Consider the following 17717-nt stretch of genomic DNA (forward strand, 5'->3'; position numbering starts at 1 on the left):
AGATTCTCAACATTGAAAAACACAGATGTTTCTCTTCAAATTTCTCATTTAGCCACTACAATTACATCCTGCTAAATCACCGTGAAAAGCACACAACGATTCTGTCGCTCTGTTTTACCTGAAAGTGTTACAAACTGTTGAACGGAGCTGAACGTGGCTGTGTGTTCGTCGGAGACGGTGATGTCACTCTCCCTCATTTAAAGTGAAATGTGGCAGTGTGATTTCATGCATCAAGAAGAAATCTGAATGTGTTTTCTGTGCTTGGCTATAAATAGCAGATTACGGCTATTTCCAGATCCAGAAATAGGTTCTCTGGAATTGGATTCCAAGCCTAGCAGCACTTTCTTTTTCAACAAGCAAATATGCATGAGATGCATCACCATGTTGAATTAAGAGTGCCACTTTTAAACAGACTTGGAGCCCTGCCACGTATACAAGATAAATTCAACACTTTACAGTACCAGATCAGACTTGTTTTTTTCTAGATAACAGAAATGACTATTAATTCCATGCAGATCAGTAAAAATTTGCGATTGACAAAACATTTAAAACTCTTGAGTCTTAGTTATTTTGTACTTGGTCTTTCACTCACAGTTGCAGTTGCTTTTAAAAATGTATTACAACAATGCCCATTTTATTTAAAATTAATGTTTAAATATTCAGTATTATTTAATCAAAAGAACCTTTTTTTTTCTATTTTGGTGTTGATAAATGGGTACTTGGGTCTCACTCAAAATGTATAGACGAATACCAACATTGTATATCTATAGCCAATGTGTATATGCAAGAAAATGATATTTCATAATTGCAACAATTTAACTCACTTCTCTGTAATTATTCAGTATTCATGTGATATTATCTTTTAGTTCTGAAACTGTTTATTTGTGAAACTGCATTTCCTGAATATTTCCTTGAACATATTTGTGCCATAACAGACTTTCAAAAAAATCTTTAAAAAGAAAAAATATAGTCCTTGATTGGAATTTTCTGCATCATAAAGCCGTTTTCCTGCTGTTTGTTTCTCTTTAATTATAGATTATATGATCCACAAGGACAAACAAATGATTTGTTGGGTTTAATTAGTCTCAAATACTTTTTTTTTTCAAGTGCTAAGATAATTTTGCAATCGTTTAACTGCTGGGCTAACTTAGTGTTTATTTCAATTTAATTTACTTTAAATTCTTTTTGAAAAGGTTTAATTTAGCCAAAGTCGCATGCAAACAAGGTATTTTTCTTTTCGGGAAATGGATGCTGCCCTCACCTGGGACTGTTCAAGGGCAATAGAGATCTGCCCGAGCCGACTGTATATTCATTCAGAGAGAGAGAGAGAGAGAGAGAGAGAGAGAGGGGGGGGGCGATATAGTGGAGCTGTGTGTGGTTCGCGCTGTGCGGCTTTGATCTGTGCATTTCCCTTGTCCTTTGTCAAAAGCAGCCTGAGAGGCAGAGATGTGTGTGTGCTGCAGTACGGGGCTCCATTGAAGTGTTAAGAGTGCACAACTTTCTTCCTCTTTTCTTCCTTCCCTACCGTCCTTTCTCGTATTATAAGAGTCTTTATTATGTGGGCAGAAAGTGAGGGGAAAACGGGAGGGTGTGTGAAAGGGGGAGGGGGCTCTCCTGTTTATTAATATAGGAGGAAACTTAGTTCCCACACACGGAACAATGCGTTAGCCAAGCGAGGCGGCATTGTCGGAGAGTCAGAAACTACACCATGCTGGAAGTCAAAGTCTGGGACTAAACCGAAAATGTGTTTTACAAAACACTCGGCGCGGAATATGTGTGTTTCTCTGCGCGTGCGTGCGCGCGCTATTCGTCGTATGCAATAGAAAACCTTGTTCTAAACACCGTGAGCCACGCTGGTGAATGACTACAAAATACAAGTCTTAATACAGCAGATATGCTGATGGAAAGACTAACGCAGAGTCAGAGGAAATTGCAGATGGTATCGGCCAAGTTCAAATGCACTTTCACCCCCCGTCCCTTCTCTCCCCTTCCTGCCATTCTTCTCGCGGCACAAACGGCCGTCAGCTAGGTATGCGTTCATTCATTGTGTGCGGCAGGGGGTCCCTCACTTCAAACCGGTCCGCCTAAAAGAGGGCTGCGAAGTCCCACGGAGTCCCCTGAGCCGTGAGCGGAGCAGACAGGCGTGACTGGACCGGCAGACATCAAAGTGGCTGGAGCCCTGCCCCTCCATCCTGCCCACACCGTGCCCCGCTGCCCTCTCCTCCCGCCGGGACAGCCTTCATTAGGACACCCTTACATGGGTCAGTGACATAGAAGAGGGGAAAAGCCAAGCTCTTAGAAATCTATTTAGTATTCATGCTGGCTTAATGTTTTTGAAAAGCTTTTTATGCCATTTTCAGTTTTATATTATACATTTTTAACTGTTTTTATTAATTATTTTTTATAAATAGAACAATTATAGTTACATTTACCTGACAGCTGCTATAGCAACAACAACATATTGACATTAGCATCTTACTAAAGAAAGGAAAAAGTAAATACATACTTCAAGGAATAAATTATATTCTGTTATCTGCAGTAATCATGCAGTAAAGTAATTTTATTTTAAGTAAATATGTTTTGATTGGTGCCCATTTCTGGTTGAAAAATGTCCAAAATCATCTGCAGCCAAGCAGTCATTTTTCTCAAATATATTTTCCTCAAATATATAAGGTAGATTTCTGTGCAGCTTCATCCAGTAATCATCAGTGGCCATTAATAATATATGTATAATGATGGTGATATATTATAAGTATAATTAATTATTATTAATATCAAGACATTTACAACCTGAACCATCTTTAAGTTCCTTAAAAGTTCACATTTTCTGATATTTTAAGCGACTTATTGACCTCGATACACAGTCAGGGGTACTCTTTATGATGTCATTTCCTGATTATACTTAAGTTTTTTTTTTTTTTTTTTTCATGAATTGCTTGTTTTTAATAGATGTAGAATCTGACTGGTTATGTATGTACTTTTGTTCACAAAAAAATAACATGATAGAAGTGTAAACCTTAATTACATGGAGCTTTCTAAAAACTTTCCAAATACCAATGTTCCAGCGGGTTGTTGTCTGATATGCGGCCTCTTTGGCCTGATCGAGAGAGTTGTGGAAAGTCCCAGGGTTCACCGGGGGAATGCCATCAGGTGAATAGGCTTGGAAACATCCCCATGGATGAGAGCGTAGTGGGTGGTTCTCCCCCGAGAGGGACGGGAGCGGAGAGCCCCTGCTCTCATTCAGTCCTCTCCGGGTTTGCACACAGCTTCTCAAGTGGCCCATGAAAGCCCATTACCTCCTTGTGGGAGGGCTTAATTGAAGCTGAAATGCATAGAGACAATGGTGCGTAGAAACCTGAGTGAACGTAAGTATAAGCGCAGCACTTCCCCATGGCATTAATGGTGGCATAAATGACAATAACTGCTTTGTAACGCAGTGATATGGCCCTATATATCTGTCGTGAGCTGGGCCTGCCTCATTAGAGAGGCCGTACACAAAGAAACCAATCAGTCAGGAGGTACACGGATGACTGCCGTTGTTTGCATCATTAGCCGTCCCGCCGATGCCATGCAATACGTTCTAGCGCCTAAGCCACCGGTCATATCATGAAAGAGCTACCGAAGAAGAGCTCAGACAAAAAAAAAACTTTGCAGTCGCTGAGAGGCGAAAGATTATTAGTTTATTCACTGTGCAGGTGCTGAGATTACACTGCATAGAGGGAGGTGCGATAAAAGGAAACGCCTGAGGACGGCCACCATGCGTCCATAGATGAAGCTTAAAGTGCTCATTCTTTTCGTTTTAAAGCAGTTCTACTTCAAGCTGAGGTGTGTAATTTTTTCGATAGTAAAATACGCTCTCGGCTTAATATGCATTGGCACTCACAAGGTTGATTTGCTTGAAAAGCATGAACTCTGCACTAAAAGCTTTCTTTGTTCACAACCAATGGGGCGGGACCACCAGTTTGGCCGGCTAATAACAATTGTTTTAGGAAACCTGTTCGAAAACAATCCTTTTTAAAATTAAATGCATTTCTTTCTTTTGTGATATACAAGAGAACACTGTAAAAAATGAAGTTGTAAATAAGAAGAAAATACAATTTCAGTCTTGTCTTAGTAATTGTGAAATTTAATGAAATGAGTGAAAATTGTTTCTACCCCATTTTTTTTTTTTGGTAAAGATATTTAGCCAAATGTCTCTGTGCGTTTTGTCCATTCATTGACTTTCATTGTACAAAAACAGTTCAAACATATTTCAAAAGAACTGAATGTAACTGTCTCTGACTCAGGGCATTTGGGCATGAGTCGTAAGTATCAAATTACATTCATAATCGGCCTTACAGTCGTTAAGTGTGTCCCTGGCTTTACTGAAGACAAATGATGATTTTCTCAGAGAGACGAACACTAAGCAGCGCTTATGAACCCATAAGAGATTACTTTTCCGCCCGTTTGTAAAATGAGGACCACTGAGCAGATATTGTCAGTAACTAAATAACTTTTAGATTACAAATTACCTTTAAGCCAAAAGACAATGAATAAATAATATATAAATGTATACAATTTATAAATAAAAAAAGGGCAAGCTGGAAGAGGTTGATAATGTAATACAGAAATTAGCTAAATAAACTGGATATATACATTGATCCAGTTGAACAGAACTGCTTAGTGTGTAATATCACTGCATTACCCAGCTCCCCCTACATCACAGCCTGTTGCCGTGGAGATAAGAACTGTGCCACAGCTGTATGAGCATCTGAACCAGTTACTGCAGACACAAAAACTATGCAATCACACTCACGCCTCAGTGCAGCATTCTGCTTTCACAGGACACTTTCTGGGCTTTTATGCAAATTTGTCACCCTTTAATTTATTTTACTCACGGCATACAGACGTTTTTAATAGAAATGTATATGAAAGAGCGCTATTTATCACAATAGAAAGCAGTGTACTGATTGCTGGTGCTCGGTGTGTAAATCAGTTATGAATCTGGAACAGAGTCAGCCATGGTAACATTCAGTAACTTTCTCCATATGCGTCTTGTTCCATATTATCAAAGCCTCCCATGCTTTCCCATCCCCCCTCTCGTAATCTTCTCCACTCATCGGCCCCCCATTTTCATTATTTTTCCTTCCCAAACTTCCTACTTTGCACACCAGAACTGTTTTCCCTGTACATTATCAGTTCATCTTTGCTATACTCCCTGAACATTCTTATGGGCCAGTTCTCTGTTTTCCTGACATTCTTCACATTCATCTTTGAGTTGCCATGGGATAATAAATCTACTGAAAGCCCCCTACTCCAGGTCAAATACCCCTCTGTGCACAACATGGACGTACCTTTGCAAAAATGGCAAATTAAATAATACAAATATTGTTTTCTAATGTGTGTTAAATTTCTCTGAATTTTTAAAGTTCAAGATGCAAATTTATTAAATGAGTAAATGTGGTAGTAAAAGATAATCAATAAAAACAGCCGGTCACACTTTAGTTTAGGGTCCAATCTTTACTATTAACTAAATATAAACTATGACTTTTGCCTCAATAAACTCCTTATTAATAGTTAGTAAGGTAGTTGTTACGTTTAGGTATTGCAAAGGATTAAGGGATGTAGAATATGGTCATGCAGAATAATGCATTAATATGTGCTTTATAAGTACTAATAAACAGCCAATATCCTAGTAATATGCATTATTATCATAGATATTATGATGTCTATGCATTATTATAAGCAAGTTAATATTGAGAATTGGACCCTAAACTAAAGTGTTTTGCTAGTTTTATGGGGTTTTGTACGTTTATGTGTAATATCCACATATAATGACATTCAAAAAGTATACAGTCAAGGCCAAAAGTTTTGGCAGTGACATAAATTTCTGTTTAGCAAAGTTAATTACTGTGCAGAGTGATCAGATGCATTTTATATAATCGCAAAAAGCTTAATTGGTCCAAAAACAAAATAACTTTATCACAAAAACCCAAATTTCACTGTTTTTTGGCCCTGACAGCTAACATTATTTCACTAATCATGGCATCAGTACATGGGAAAGTATTATTAGTCAGGTAAAATTGCTCTATCATTTTAATTTGATAATAAGAGCAGACTGCTATAAATGGAGGGAAGAAGTGCTTCCAATCATGTGTTCTTGTGTTAGAAATGGTTTCCTCCAAAGAAAGATGTACAGCTTTGCAACAAAATGGCCTCATATTTATGGAAATTTCTGAATATTGCACCTGAAAGAACCATTTACCTGATCATCAAGAACTCCAAGGAGAGAGGTTCAACTACAGTGAAGAACATTTGATGAAGGACATCCCAGAGTGTTAGGACATCCCATCAAACGGCAGGACCATTTCCTCATGAGGAGACAGCTATGGAATCTTATTTTACCAGTGCTGAGCTTGCTCAAGATTGGTGCAAAGTTATTTTCTCTGATGAAGCCCTCTTCCGACTGTTTGGGACATCTGGACAATCGATTGATTGATTGACAATCGACTGACAAAAGACAAGGTGATCGCTAACACAAGTCCAGTGTCGTGTCAACATGAAGCATCCTGAGACCATCCATGTGTGGGGTTGCTTTTCATCCAAGGTGGGTCAAAAACACTGCCATGAATGAAGAATGGTATTTATCTGTCCTGCAAGAGCAACTTCTCCCAACGACCAGGAGCAATTTGGTGATGATCAGTGCATTTTCCAGCATGATGGAGCACAATGTCACAAGTGGTTCGGAGATTATTGCATTAAAATCTTTGGATCCATGGACAGACAACTCCCTAGATCTTAATCTAATAGAGAACCTGTGGTCAATCTTCAAAAGACAAGTGGTCTACAGATTGTGATCAACTCTGAGCACTAATAAGGCAAGAATGGATCGCCATCAGTCAGGATTTGGCCCAGAAGCATGAGTGAATTGCAGTTATAAAGAAGTGTCAACACTGACTCTTTGCATATATTGAATGTTTTTTTTACCAATTAAAGCCTTTAAAACTTATGAAATGCTCATCATTGGTTTCCCGTATAATCTTGAAGCAGCAAACTTTGCAAACACAAAATGTATGTCACTACAAAAACTTTTGGCCTTGACTAGCCACTTCATTTTTTTTTTCAAGTAAAAGCGAGCGCGGCCATTTGTAATTTGAATGTGTCTGGCTTTCGGTGTCATTCACTTCCAGTTATTTTTAGCTGTACAAAACAACTGGTTATCCAGCTTGATATTGCAAACTGGAATTTCTAACCATTATTTGAATGTATTGTCTTAATTATCAACACGCTGGTTTGTAGCGAAAACAGTTTTACAGTTTACTGCACTTTGATACGTTTTTCTCGTTATTTCCCTATAGCGTAGTAGGGTATTTTCATAGTGTGGTTTTGTATGTAGTTTGATATCATCTGAATGTTTTGATATTAATATTTATTTCCCATATGGCAATATTTTATACTCATGATATGTGAACAAAACCAGATGTCAGGTGGCTTTCACTGAAAATACAGCCTTATGTTACTTAAGGTTATCTATAAGACCATGTCAACAGGAAGATTGTTTAGACATTTTTGTTGCTTAGAATCGAAGCTTCAGACAAACAAGGAACCCTTAAGTTAATCATTAATCTTATAGTGAGATCTCAGCAAGCATTGTTTCTGTGTTAGTGATCGCGCACTTGTTCTGCTCAATAAACGCAAGAGGAACACCTGTACCATGAAAAAAGAAGAGTTTCTCACCAGAGTGAGCCTCATCTAGGATGTGTGATTTTACTGTGCGCAGTGAGGCAGTAAAATCTGAAGGCAATTACCATGGAGAGCACACACTCCTGAACTAGCCAGCCTATACAGGCACGCTGTGTCCCTTAATGAGGTGTGACCAGACTCATGAGTTGCCATGGAAACTCCCACCAAGCCACTGCAACGCCATCAAATCTTCTATATGATAACTCCCCCCTCGCCTCTCTGTGGTAATGGCTAAACGCCTGGAGGAAAAGTTACCGGTTGACAGTTTAGCTGTGAAGTCAAATCATATAATATGATGGCTGAAATCCGACTTCAATTTCAATAATGGCACATTTAAAAGAGTGGAAGTTAAACGCATTTAATATATACAAACACGAATGCAAACTAAACATCATCAGTCTAATACAACAATAAGTGAAGAAAACTGTAACAGCTCATTTGGTTTGGCATGAGGCTGTGGGTTTCAGATTCTTGGCAGTTTTGAAGATATTTACTGCTACGTGTCTCCAAATTGCCAGGATAAACTGAGATAAATAAATAGCTTAGTTTCTTGGGCAAGAATATCAGGAACAAATCTCTGATCTTCAGGGCTAGATATAATTTTGGAGTGTTTTACAACTTGCATACGTTTTTTTCTATGCTGACCTCCTCTTTCACCCTTTTTAAGTGTAATTTTCTAGATTACTAATGTGTTAAATTAAAGTCGCTTACTCTAATTCCTACATTTATTAAGTAAAGCTGTCAAGTCTATGCTGTCATGCATTTAATTGCATAAAAATTATGTGTTCAAAAAATGTAGCATAAAAAAGAAAAGAATTTTGCTACCAAATGTTCCAACTTTCCTGCTAAATGGATTGCAGGAAAATTACAGCTCAATGATATAGATATAAAACTTCTAAAGTTATTTTATTGTGGATTCTATACTTTTTACTTAAATTATCTGATGGCTTTTCTCAGCAAATATTGATATATAAATCACAAATATCTGATTGTGATTAATTTGATTATTCACTGAAGAATAAACAAAAATCGTCTACCTGACAAAGACCTTCAGGTCGAAATGTTGCATTTTTAATAAATTCATATTTGGAAGCAGCAGTGGCAGTGTGACGATTTTTGTTTATTCTTCAGTGACAACCCGATCAGATTTTACGAGGTGGCTAATTCGTACGAATTCATAAGACCTCACTCGTGCGAATTTGTACGATTTTTGCTTAATCGTACATATTTTATATGAATTTGTACGAATCACCTACCCCTGACCCCCCCCCTAAACCGTCACTGGGGTTTAGACAAATCGTTCGAGTGAGGTCGTACAAATTCATACAAATCGGTCACATTTTACTCACTCGTACGAATTTGTACAAATTGGTCGTGAGATAGCGTTGTCAGTGAAGTGCTTTATTTGATTGCGCACCTGCCTTAAGTTTTTGGATGTGTGCATATTACTTTTAATTTGATTATTTAATCATGTAATTATTCTGATGATTTATTTAAAAAATCCATTGAATAGGCTTTTCCACATAAAATAAAACAAAATTGGAATTATATATTCTGATAAACACGTCATTACTGAACTGCAAACGACACTTTTGGAACTCTTGAATGAGGCAGAACTCGGAAAGGGAAAATATGTGCGAGGTATTTCATTCAGATTCATCCGCTGGTCATTCAGTTTACTGCATCGGCCTTTGAGAGCAAAACTAAATGTCAGAGTGGCGAGTGACAGGCTGTTACACAGGTTGCGGGTCCTGAACGGCTTCGTTCTCGAAGCGGCGTCTGCGTGCCCAGCGCTGTCCGGTCACCGCTCAATAGTTCTTGTCCACCAGTGGCACATTCCTTCCTCTTGGCCAGTCTTGTGTTTATTTCCAAGGAGCAGTCTTTTTCCCAGGTCCCTCTTGGCCTCTGAGCAAAGGCTTTTGGCAGAGATCCACGTTGCACAAAAGGCCCGGGCATTCCAGCTGTCTGTCTCTAATCCCTAGTGTCAGCTCATGTTAATGTTGCAGCGTGAAATCTGAAGGCGCAAAGCGGCGTGGAATATTAAAAAACCATCGTCAGAATTCCTCTGGAAAGGCAACTAGTCTGTTGGTGGCATTAGCGAGGGCTGGTGCTTTGCCAGTCTTGAAGATGAGGGTATTTTGAGGCATTGGAAGTGCTTGCTGTAGGTGTTTCAGGGGACGAAGGACAGGAAATTGATGAACGCTGTCCTTGCTCCGGTTCAAGAAGAAAAGGGAAGAAAGTGACTGACGCAGGACTAAAGCAGCGTTTCCGTTTTTTTTCTCTCTGCCCCATCAGCCTGGAAAAACAGACAATAGACAAATGACACGGCTCTGCGGACGGCTGATTATCTCACATCCCTTCGCCTCATATCTCTCCCTCCCCACCCCATTGCTCTGAATCCTCCATAACACCTTCTAGAGCGAATCAACCTGCATGCATGCTCCAATCAATGTGCTTTATTTATAAACAGCTTATTACAAATACATTATTACAAAAGTTAATATAATAATAATGTAATGCAATCATTTCTTACAGTTTATTACAATTTATATTATAGTTTTTATCCCAACTGGCTGCAACCGTGACAAGAATCAGGGCAATTATTGTGGTTAAAATTGTGCATGGTAGTCCCGTCCACAGTGAAATCTCATTGGTCTACAATCCCATTCCTCCTAACTGCATATTAAACATCAAAAAGCTTCTGATTGGCTGCATGTCACACAGAATTTGTGCCTTTAGAGTTGACAGACAAATTACTTGTTGCTGGAAACTAAAAACGTTGTGTTAGGACAGTGTTCTACTGTCTAATAATAATATAATAAAACATAAAAAAAAATATGATCAAACTCTACAAAAAGTAACACTATTATTAGTAGTATTAATAACAATAAAATTACAATAATAATGATTTCTAATTCATTTATTTATAGTTGTTTTTCTATGCTGAAAAATCCCGTCCCTCTTGTCTCACAGCAGATTGATCACTGGAGTGCAGCTAAATTGACATTTTGTGTTTGTCGGCTGTGTTTTGATAGCAGAGGATGTGGAGGATGATAAAAGCGGGCTGCTCCGGGTGGTCAGGTGGAGTGGAGCACAGGGGCGTAATGAGGATGACATGCAGGAACAGGGCAGAGAGAGAGAGGTGGAAGAGAAGCAGCTGAGCTGCCGCTGACTGCTTTCTGATGACTTGTCAGCTTAGGAAGGACAGGCTGTGTGGTTGGGTGGGTCTCATTATCACATCAGTGTTATCTTTCTCTGTTTTCATGCAGCAGGCAGATCACACCTCTGTGAGAGGATCAGACCCGACACACACTCACAGAGGCATGGTGTGCTGATACATGTATATTTTCTCTTTATTTATTTCCTATGAAATGCTCTTCCTTCCTTGTTAATTTCCTCATTCCTCGTTTATAAGAAGAGTGAGGTAAGATGTGCCACTGTAATAGCACACCGCATAATTTTGTTAAAAGTTAAGCAGTTTTTATTTCCTGAATTGCAAGTGAATTTTCTGCATGGCGTAATTTATTGTCACGAAGTGATAAATGAAGCATTTTTCCTAAAAACTGTGGGGTAAAGTGTGTCAGATGCTTTGGGGTAAGATGTGCCAGTGCCTCAACTAATAGTAATAGTAAGCTTTGCTTCAAAATGTAGTAAACACTCGTAACAGGTTGCTATATTACAACAAACAACTTGCTGTATCAGTACATCAAAATGTATCAGTACATTCACATATTTTGAATATTAAACTTTGTACTTGCTAATTTAGAAAAAAAAAAAATATTAAAAAAGGGATTAATAAGTAGTATTAATTTGATAAGATAGTTAGTATCTTATCGTATTAGTCATTTTTTTAAAGATATGTTTCTATTTTTGATGTGAAATTTTAAAAATACCCCTTGACATGAGCAAGCTATCATTAGACAATTTTTTTTCATAATTCGTATTTCTACGGTCTTGTTTTATAAATGCTTTCTTCTAATTTCAGTTCATAACATACATCCTGAAATGTATAGGTGCATTTGTTTTACCTTGAAATACCTTGCCTAGACTTGCCTTACACACTGTTACATTTTTTGGCTGTTTTTAAGTACTGGCTAGCCTGGCTAACGTCAGACCAAGTCTCATTTGAGTATTTGAGGCGTGGTTTACGAATGCCCAGAGCCGTTTATTGGGCGCTATGAATGTCTATCAAATGCGCCTGTACGTAGCTCATAGCCAATCGCTTCAATTATACCAGATGACGTATGTAGAGCGACAGAAATTCGACGAGGAAAAAGACGATGGGTCAAAGATTTATTTGTACACGATGGCGTTTAGCGAATATTACCGTTTGTGCAAGATAAACATGAGGGTAGAAGGTAACGTCGAGTCTGATGCCATGTTGGATCCATAGATATAAACAAACTGCTTCGGTGTCATTGCTGCTCCCTCCCCGTTCTGTGATTGGTTCCCTTTTTCAGGGGAAAATTTGGTCCATGGTGTCCAGACTGCCTAGCAGCGTGAATAAAATCGCGCTGCGAGCAAGGCAGTATGGGGAAACCCAGGCTAACAATCAGCTTGAATATTTAAGTCATTTCAACTTAAATCACATTAAACTGACTTAAAAATTAGATGAATCTGGCATAACTTAATAAATATTAATAAAAAGTTGAAAATTGCTTGACTTATTTTGATGAGTTAAAGCAACGTAAAAACATATGTTGTCATAACTTACTGATCATATATTTTTTTACAATGCAGTAAGTACTGTAAAGCATGGCACGATTTACCCCACTCTCCCCTGTGATTTGACCTAGACATGGTCAAACTGTAAGAGTGTCATCATGGATGTTGCAAACACAATCCTTTCAGTCGTTCTTCTCATGGTGAAGACAGTAAAATGAACAAAAGTCAGCTTTTCCTTTGGAAGGGGTTTCAGAAATGGGATTTGTGCCAACTTTGAGACTTGGAGGTGCATTCACAGCAGGTAAACATACGCGGACAGATGTCCGTTGGAGCGAGACTTCCCAGCAGTCTCAGACGGGCGGGGCAGGGGGGCGTCTCTGAACGGTCTGCTCCGCGCACGGCTTTATCATGTTTCCCTCCGGCTCCAGGTCTTTGTGTGGGATGTTAAGAGCCTAAGTCTAGAATGCCAAACTGTGTTCTTTACAGTCAGCTATCTGTCTCTCTCATCTCTGGCCTAGATGAGAGCACCATTACTACCTGTTCGAAAACAAGAAGAAAAGAGGGGAGAGGGGGGGGGAGCGAGGCAGAGCGCAAGGACAAAGCTGGGAGCGGAGCAGCAGAACACAGTGTCTGTTGTATATGGGTGCAGGCTTGGCACAAACAGTGGCTTTTCTGTAAAACTATCCCACTCCTCCCAGGCCTCTGACTGGGCTCTCAATACTGCCTTTGTCCTTTCACATCACCAGTGACATTGAGAAGCCAAATCTAGCAACACCTGGCCCCTCGCAGCCTCTCTAGCGCACGCAGTCCAACACGCAGCCCGTTTTCACGTCGAAAAAGACGTTTATTTTGTTAACCAGTTGCAATATTGTAATGGGATCGAGCTCTGAAAAGTGCTTTTTTTTCCCTTCTGAAAATCTTGTTTTCCTTATGCTAACTTTGCGATCTCATCTTAAAGACAGGAGATGCTGCATAATTGATGAGCGACTTTCTTTAAATCTATTTAAATATAAGATTCCAGTACCAAATCAAATATTCGTTGCCGTCACAAGGTTGGCCGCTGAGGCACTTTCCAGGTCGGCTGAAAGTACATTTGCATATTGAATGTCTTGTGTCCTTCATGCTATGTCATATGTCATATGAATTTTTTCTTTTCTTCAAAAATGTCGCAGAAGAGCAAGGACGAACAAAATTTAATTAGGCCTACATTTTTATCAGAGTGCCGCTTTTCACTACAGATATTGTTAAACGTTTGATCAGAGTGCCAAGAATGGGTACAACACCAAGGCCAAGAACTTGAATTATTTTCCAAGGTTGCTTAGAAGAAATAATAATAATAAAAATCTACTTTGTATACAGCGACGAAAGGCTCAAGGCGATACAGATACCTTCATTTAGAAGGGTTGTTTTTACAAAAAAAACGGAGGAAATTCAATGGAATGTGGTGCAATGCCAGATGTTCAGCATTCCTGAAACCGTTGCATCAGTCTCATGTAACATATTTAGGGAATGCCTGTACTCTTGATCATAACTGATGGCATACTGGAACAACTGGAACACAGCCTGAATATTTCTTGGAATAAAACTGTGGTTTCCCTGATTAACAAGGTAATTTGGTCCTGTAGCTTATAATAAATTGGAACGGCTGTAGTGCGAATGCAAAGAACCTTTGTATGAAAATAAAATGATTCAAAGAACAATTACTTCAAAAGAGTTTTTTCCCCCTCATCTGGTTAGAACGGCTGCAGGAGGAAAGGGGGAGAGTTGACCGAAGTTTTTGCTGTGCAATCCGATCTGTTGAACACGGAGGGGAGGAAAGATAAAAGGAAACAGAAGCGCTGTTAGAGTCCGTCCACAGGAAGAGCCTGATTAGAGGTGAGTCTGCAGCAGTCACACTGGCTGAGGAAACAGCCAATCACAAGGGCAGAAGCCGCTCTGCCTGTGGCCAACCATCTCCCTGCGTGTCACTTCACTCAGAAACACAATGCGTCTGCTATCAACTGTATTCTTAATCACAGTACGAATTTACTTCATGTAATTCATGTCACATGTGGTTTTTCTACATTTCAGGTCACGTACTCTGAGTGCATGTATTATTAATGGATTTAATAGCTCACTGGTGTTTCTTGCAATATGCATGCTCATGAACATTAATAAAGTAAACACACGTGTTTGGGAGTGTTCTTCATTGAACTGTGAAGGAATTAATGACACAAGGGTCCCTGTATATCACACAGTTTTGACAGGACTCGCAGGCATTATAATTACTTAGTTATGAGTGTTTCTTCAATTACATCTGCCAGGGGCTTTTTTTTCTTGCTTAAAGATCACATTAAAATAGTTTTGGAAACTTTTTACTATGCCGTCATTGCTTTTTTTGTTGCCTTGTATGTATAAAATATGAAAATACATCATAAAAGTATTAATTATTACCTTTTAATTTGATTTAAATTATATAATTTTATAATTATATATAGGCTATTTTAAGTATGATCATCTAAAACAGTGAAATTATCATGAAATTAAATTAAGGAGTAATTGTGAAAATAATAATACAGTCACTCAGTTTTGTAAAATTGTAATTACATTTAAAGTCAAGTCAAGTCAAGTTTATTTATATAGCGCTTTTCACAACACAGGTTGTATCAAAGCAGCTTCACAGTAATAAATTAAAACAATACATCAATGTTTGTTTCTAGTGGAACGTCCACGTTTGGTAATGCTGATCAATAGTATCGTTGATTGATTAATTAAATTAAATATCCCCAAATATCCCCAACTGAGCAAGCCTGAGCAAGCCACAATTTTAAAGCAGTAAGTAAATACAATTTTAAATAATCATAAAACTATTGTAACATTTATTTGAAAATTATATAATTACGAAAATACAGTCAATCATTTATAGCATCATTTCCATCCCAACAAACTATTTCTCTCCTCCAAACACTAGAACATTTAGAATACATAAAATATTAACTATGAAATTAATCTTTTTACGGAAGCTTTTATTCAAAACAATCTTTAAAATTGTATGTTCCACCACTGAAATGTCATGGAAATTACACTGTGATGGAAACTGCGGAAAGTGCTTCAAGAGAGTTTGTTTTCATAAGTGCCCATAGTTTGAAGAACCGATCTTACAGTTACATGGTTTCTGAAAATAGCAAACGTCTGCTTGAACAGTTAAACAACATGTCACATAGAAAATACTTTTCTGGTCTGGGAGGATATTTTTGTCAATCCTTTCTTAGAGTTACATAATCCCTCTTTCACTTATTGTGTATAATGTTGTTCAATGGCCCACTCTGCTTTGCCAAGAGGCCATCGAAAAGTGTTTCCTTCCAGCTTTGCCATGTCAAAGTGGGAGCTTTGCTTAGGGCCACAGTACACCCATTCATGTGGCAACCGAAAGTCTAGCCAGCAGACTGTGTCGGCCTGTATCACAATGCCGGAGTGAGCACACATGTCAGCTATCAGTCTCCTCTCTCTCAGGCTCAGAGTTGGCAGTGCTGAGCGAAAGGGTCAATTTGCTGCATTAATGCCATCGGAAGCTGGCGCACACTCATATGGCACAGATTCCAGCCCCACTCGCTCCCGAACACTGTGCGGGCTCAATCCCCCCCCCCCCCCCAGACGTGGCCTGCTCACTGCTTCAGTAAGTCGCTGGAATTAGGGGATCAGGGGAGGCAATTTGGTGTTTTCCTAAAACTCGGAAGTTGGCAGCAAGAGCTGATAAAGGGAGTGCCGGAGATATTAGTGAGAAGCAGAGGCCTCAGACGCAGGTGTTGTTGGAATAGATACACGCTCCTGCTCACCTTACAGATGACAGCCAAGGACACTGGTGGAAATGGACGGTTATATAAACATTATGACTGCGATTTTATCCACAGCTCATTCGGAATCGCATGACCCCCTCTGGACACCAGCACAAGGCTGCGGTTTGATCTGTGGGTCAATGGCATTGTGATGTTTTTCTTCGATCTATTATTATTTTTATTTTTTTAAACATTAAAAATGTCATTCTTACATATGTGAGATGAATACACTATTATGTGTATTCATTTAAAAACAATTTGATTTTAAAAAATGTCAAGGTGATCCAATATCACAATGAAGACTAAAGCCTCACTAAAAAATAATTCAGGGCAGAAAAACCTATAGTTTGACATAAATATTTACAATAATAAATATTTGGAAAAAAAAGGTCCACAAGTACATGCAAACACGCCAGACAAAAACAACAACAGGAAACAATGTCATACAGACGACCCCATCAGACCCTCATAATCATCAAGGTCAATAAGTCTTCTCAAATATCAGATAATGTGACATTTTTAAGACAAAGCAATGTGTCATCTGGTGCGACTCTCTGAATTAAATGTATGAATTAATAATTCACAATATTTGTAAAAAATAAAGTACTTTGAAGAAACATTTTTGAAAACAATCATGACCAATAATCAATTACTTGATGGTTAGACCACAATTTTAGAGTCATTAAATTGAAAAAAATGAAAAAACTGTATGAAAACAGCATGAACACAAAAAGTACATTTCATGTTCTTCATGGCACATAAACAACATTTTTGAATGATTTATTTGTCTTTTTTCTGTATCATGGATGACCCCCTGTACCAGCCCTGGGCTGACCCTGTTGAAAAGACCCCTTTAAACCATGTTGTTTAGCATCAATAAAATGGTTAAATGGCTTGAAAAATGGCTTGCTGGTTAAGCTAGTTACTAGCATACCACCACCTGATGATACTGCTTTCTCACAGCAGATAATATTTATAAATCACTCTTGCACTACACACACTATCATATTCATAAAAACTGAGATGTTTCCAATGACTCTCGCCTTTTTGTTCTCCTTCACCTGCTCAATGCAAAAGCCTTTGTGTTGCAAAGAATCAGAAAATTGCAACGGAAATGCTACGCTGACCACAGAACAATAGCAGACCACACCATGAGGGTTACAACAAATGTGTCTTTTATGAAGTGAGGGTGTCATTGGCTACAGTAGGGTGGGGGAGACGGAGCTCAGGCAGTGAGGAAATGACAATATCTACACTGTCCCGGCAGCGGCAGCAGGGCCGAACCAGGCGCCGCCACGGCTGAGCACCAAAGGAGCGACTCATAGGAAACATCCATCAACGCATTCGCTGAGAAGGGGAAATAATCATGTTTCCTATGTGTTGCTCATAACAATTTGTCGAAAGATGGAGGAAGTTAGGCTACATCCACATTCATCCGGATATATTTGTTTCAGTACACTCTATGTCCACACCAGCATTTTCTACTTTTTCCAGAAATTGCTTGTTCACACCGAA

The sequence above is a fragment of the Scardinius erythrophthalmus genome, assembly GCF_964197995.2.
Source record: "Scardinius erythrophthalmus genome assembly, chromosome: 7".
In the NCBI taxonomy this organism is placed as follows: domain Eukaryota; kingdom Metazoa; phylum Chordata; class Actinopteri; order Cypriniformes; family Leuciscidae; genus Scardinius; species Scardinius erythrophthalmus.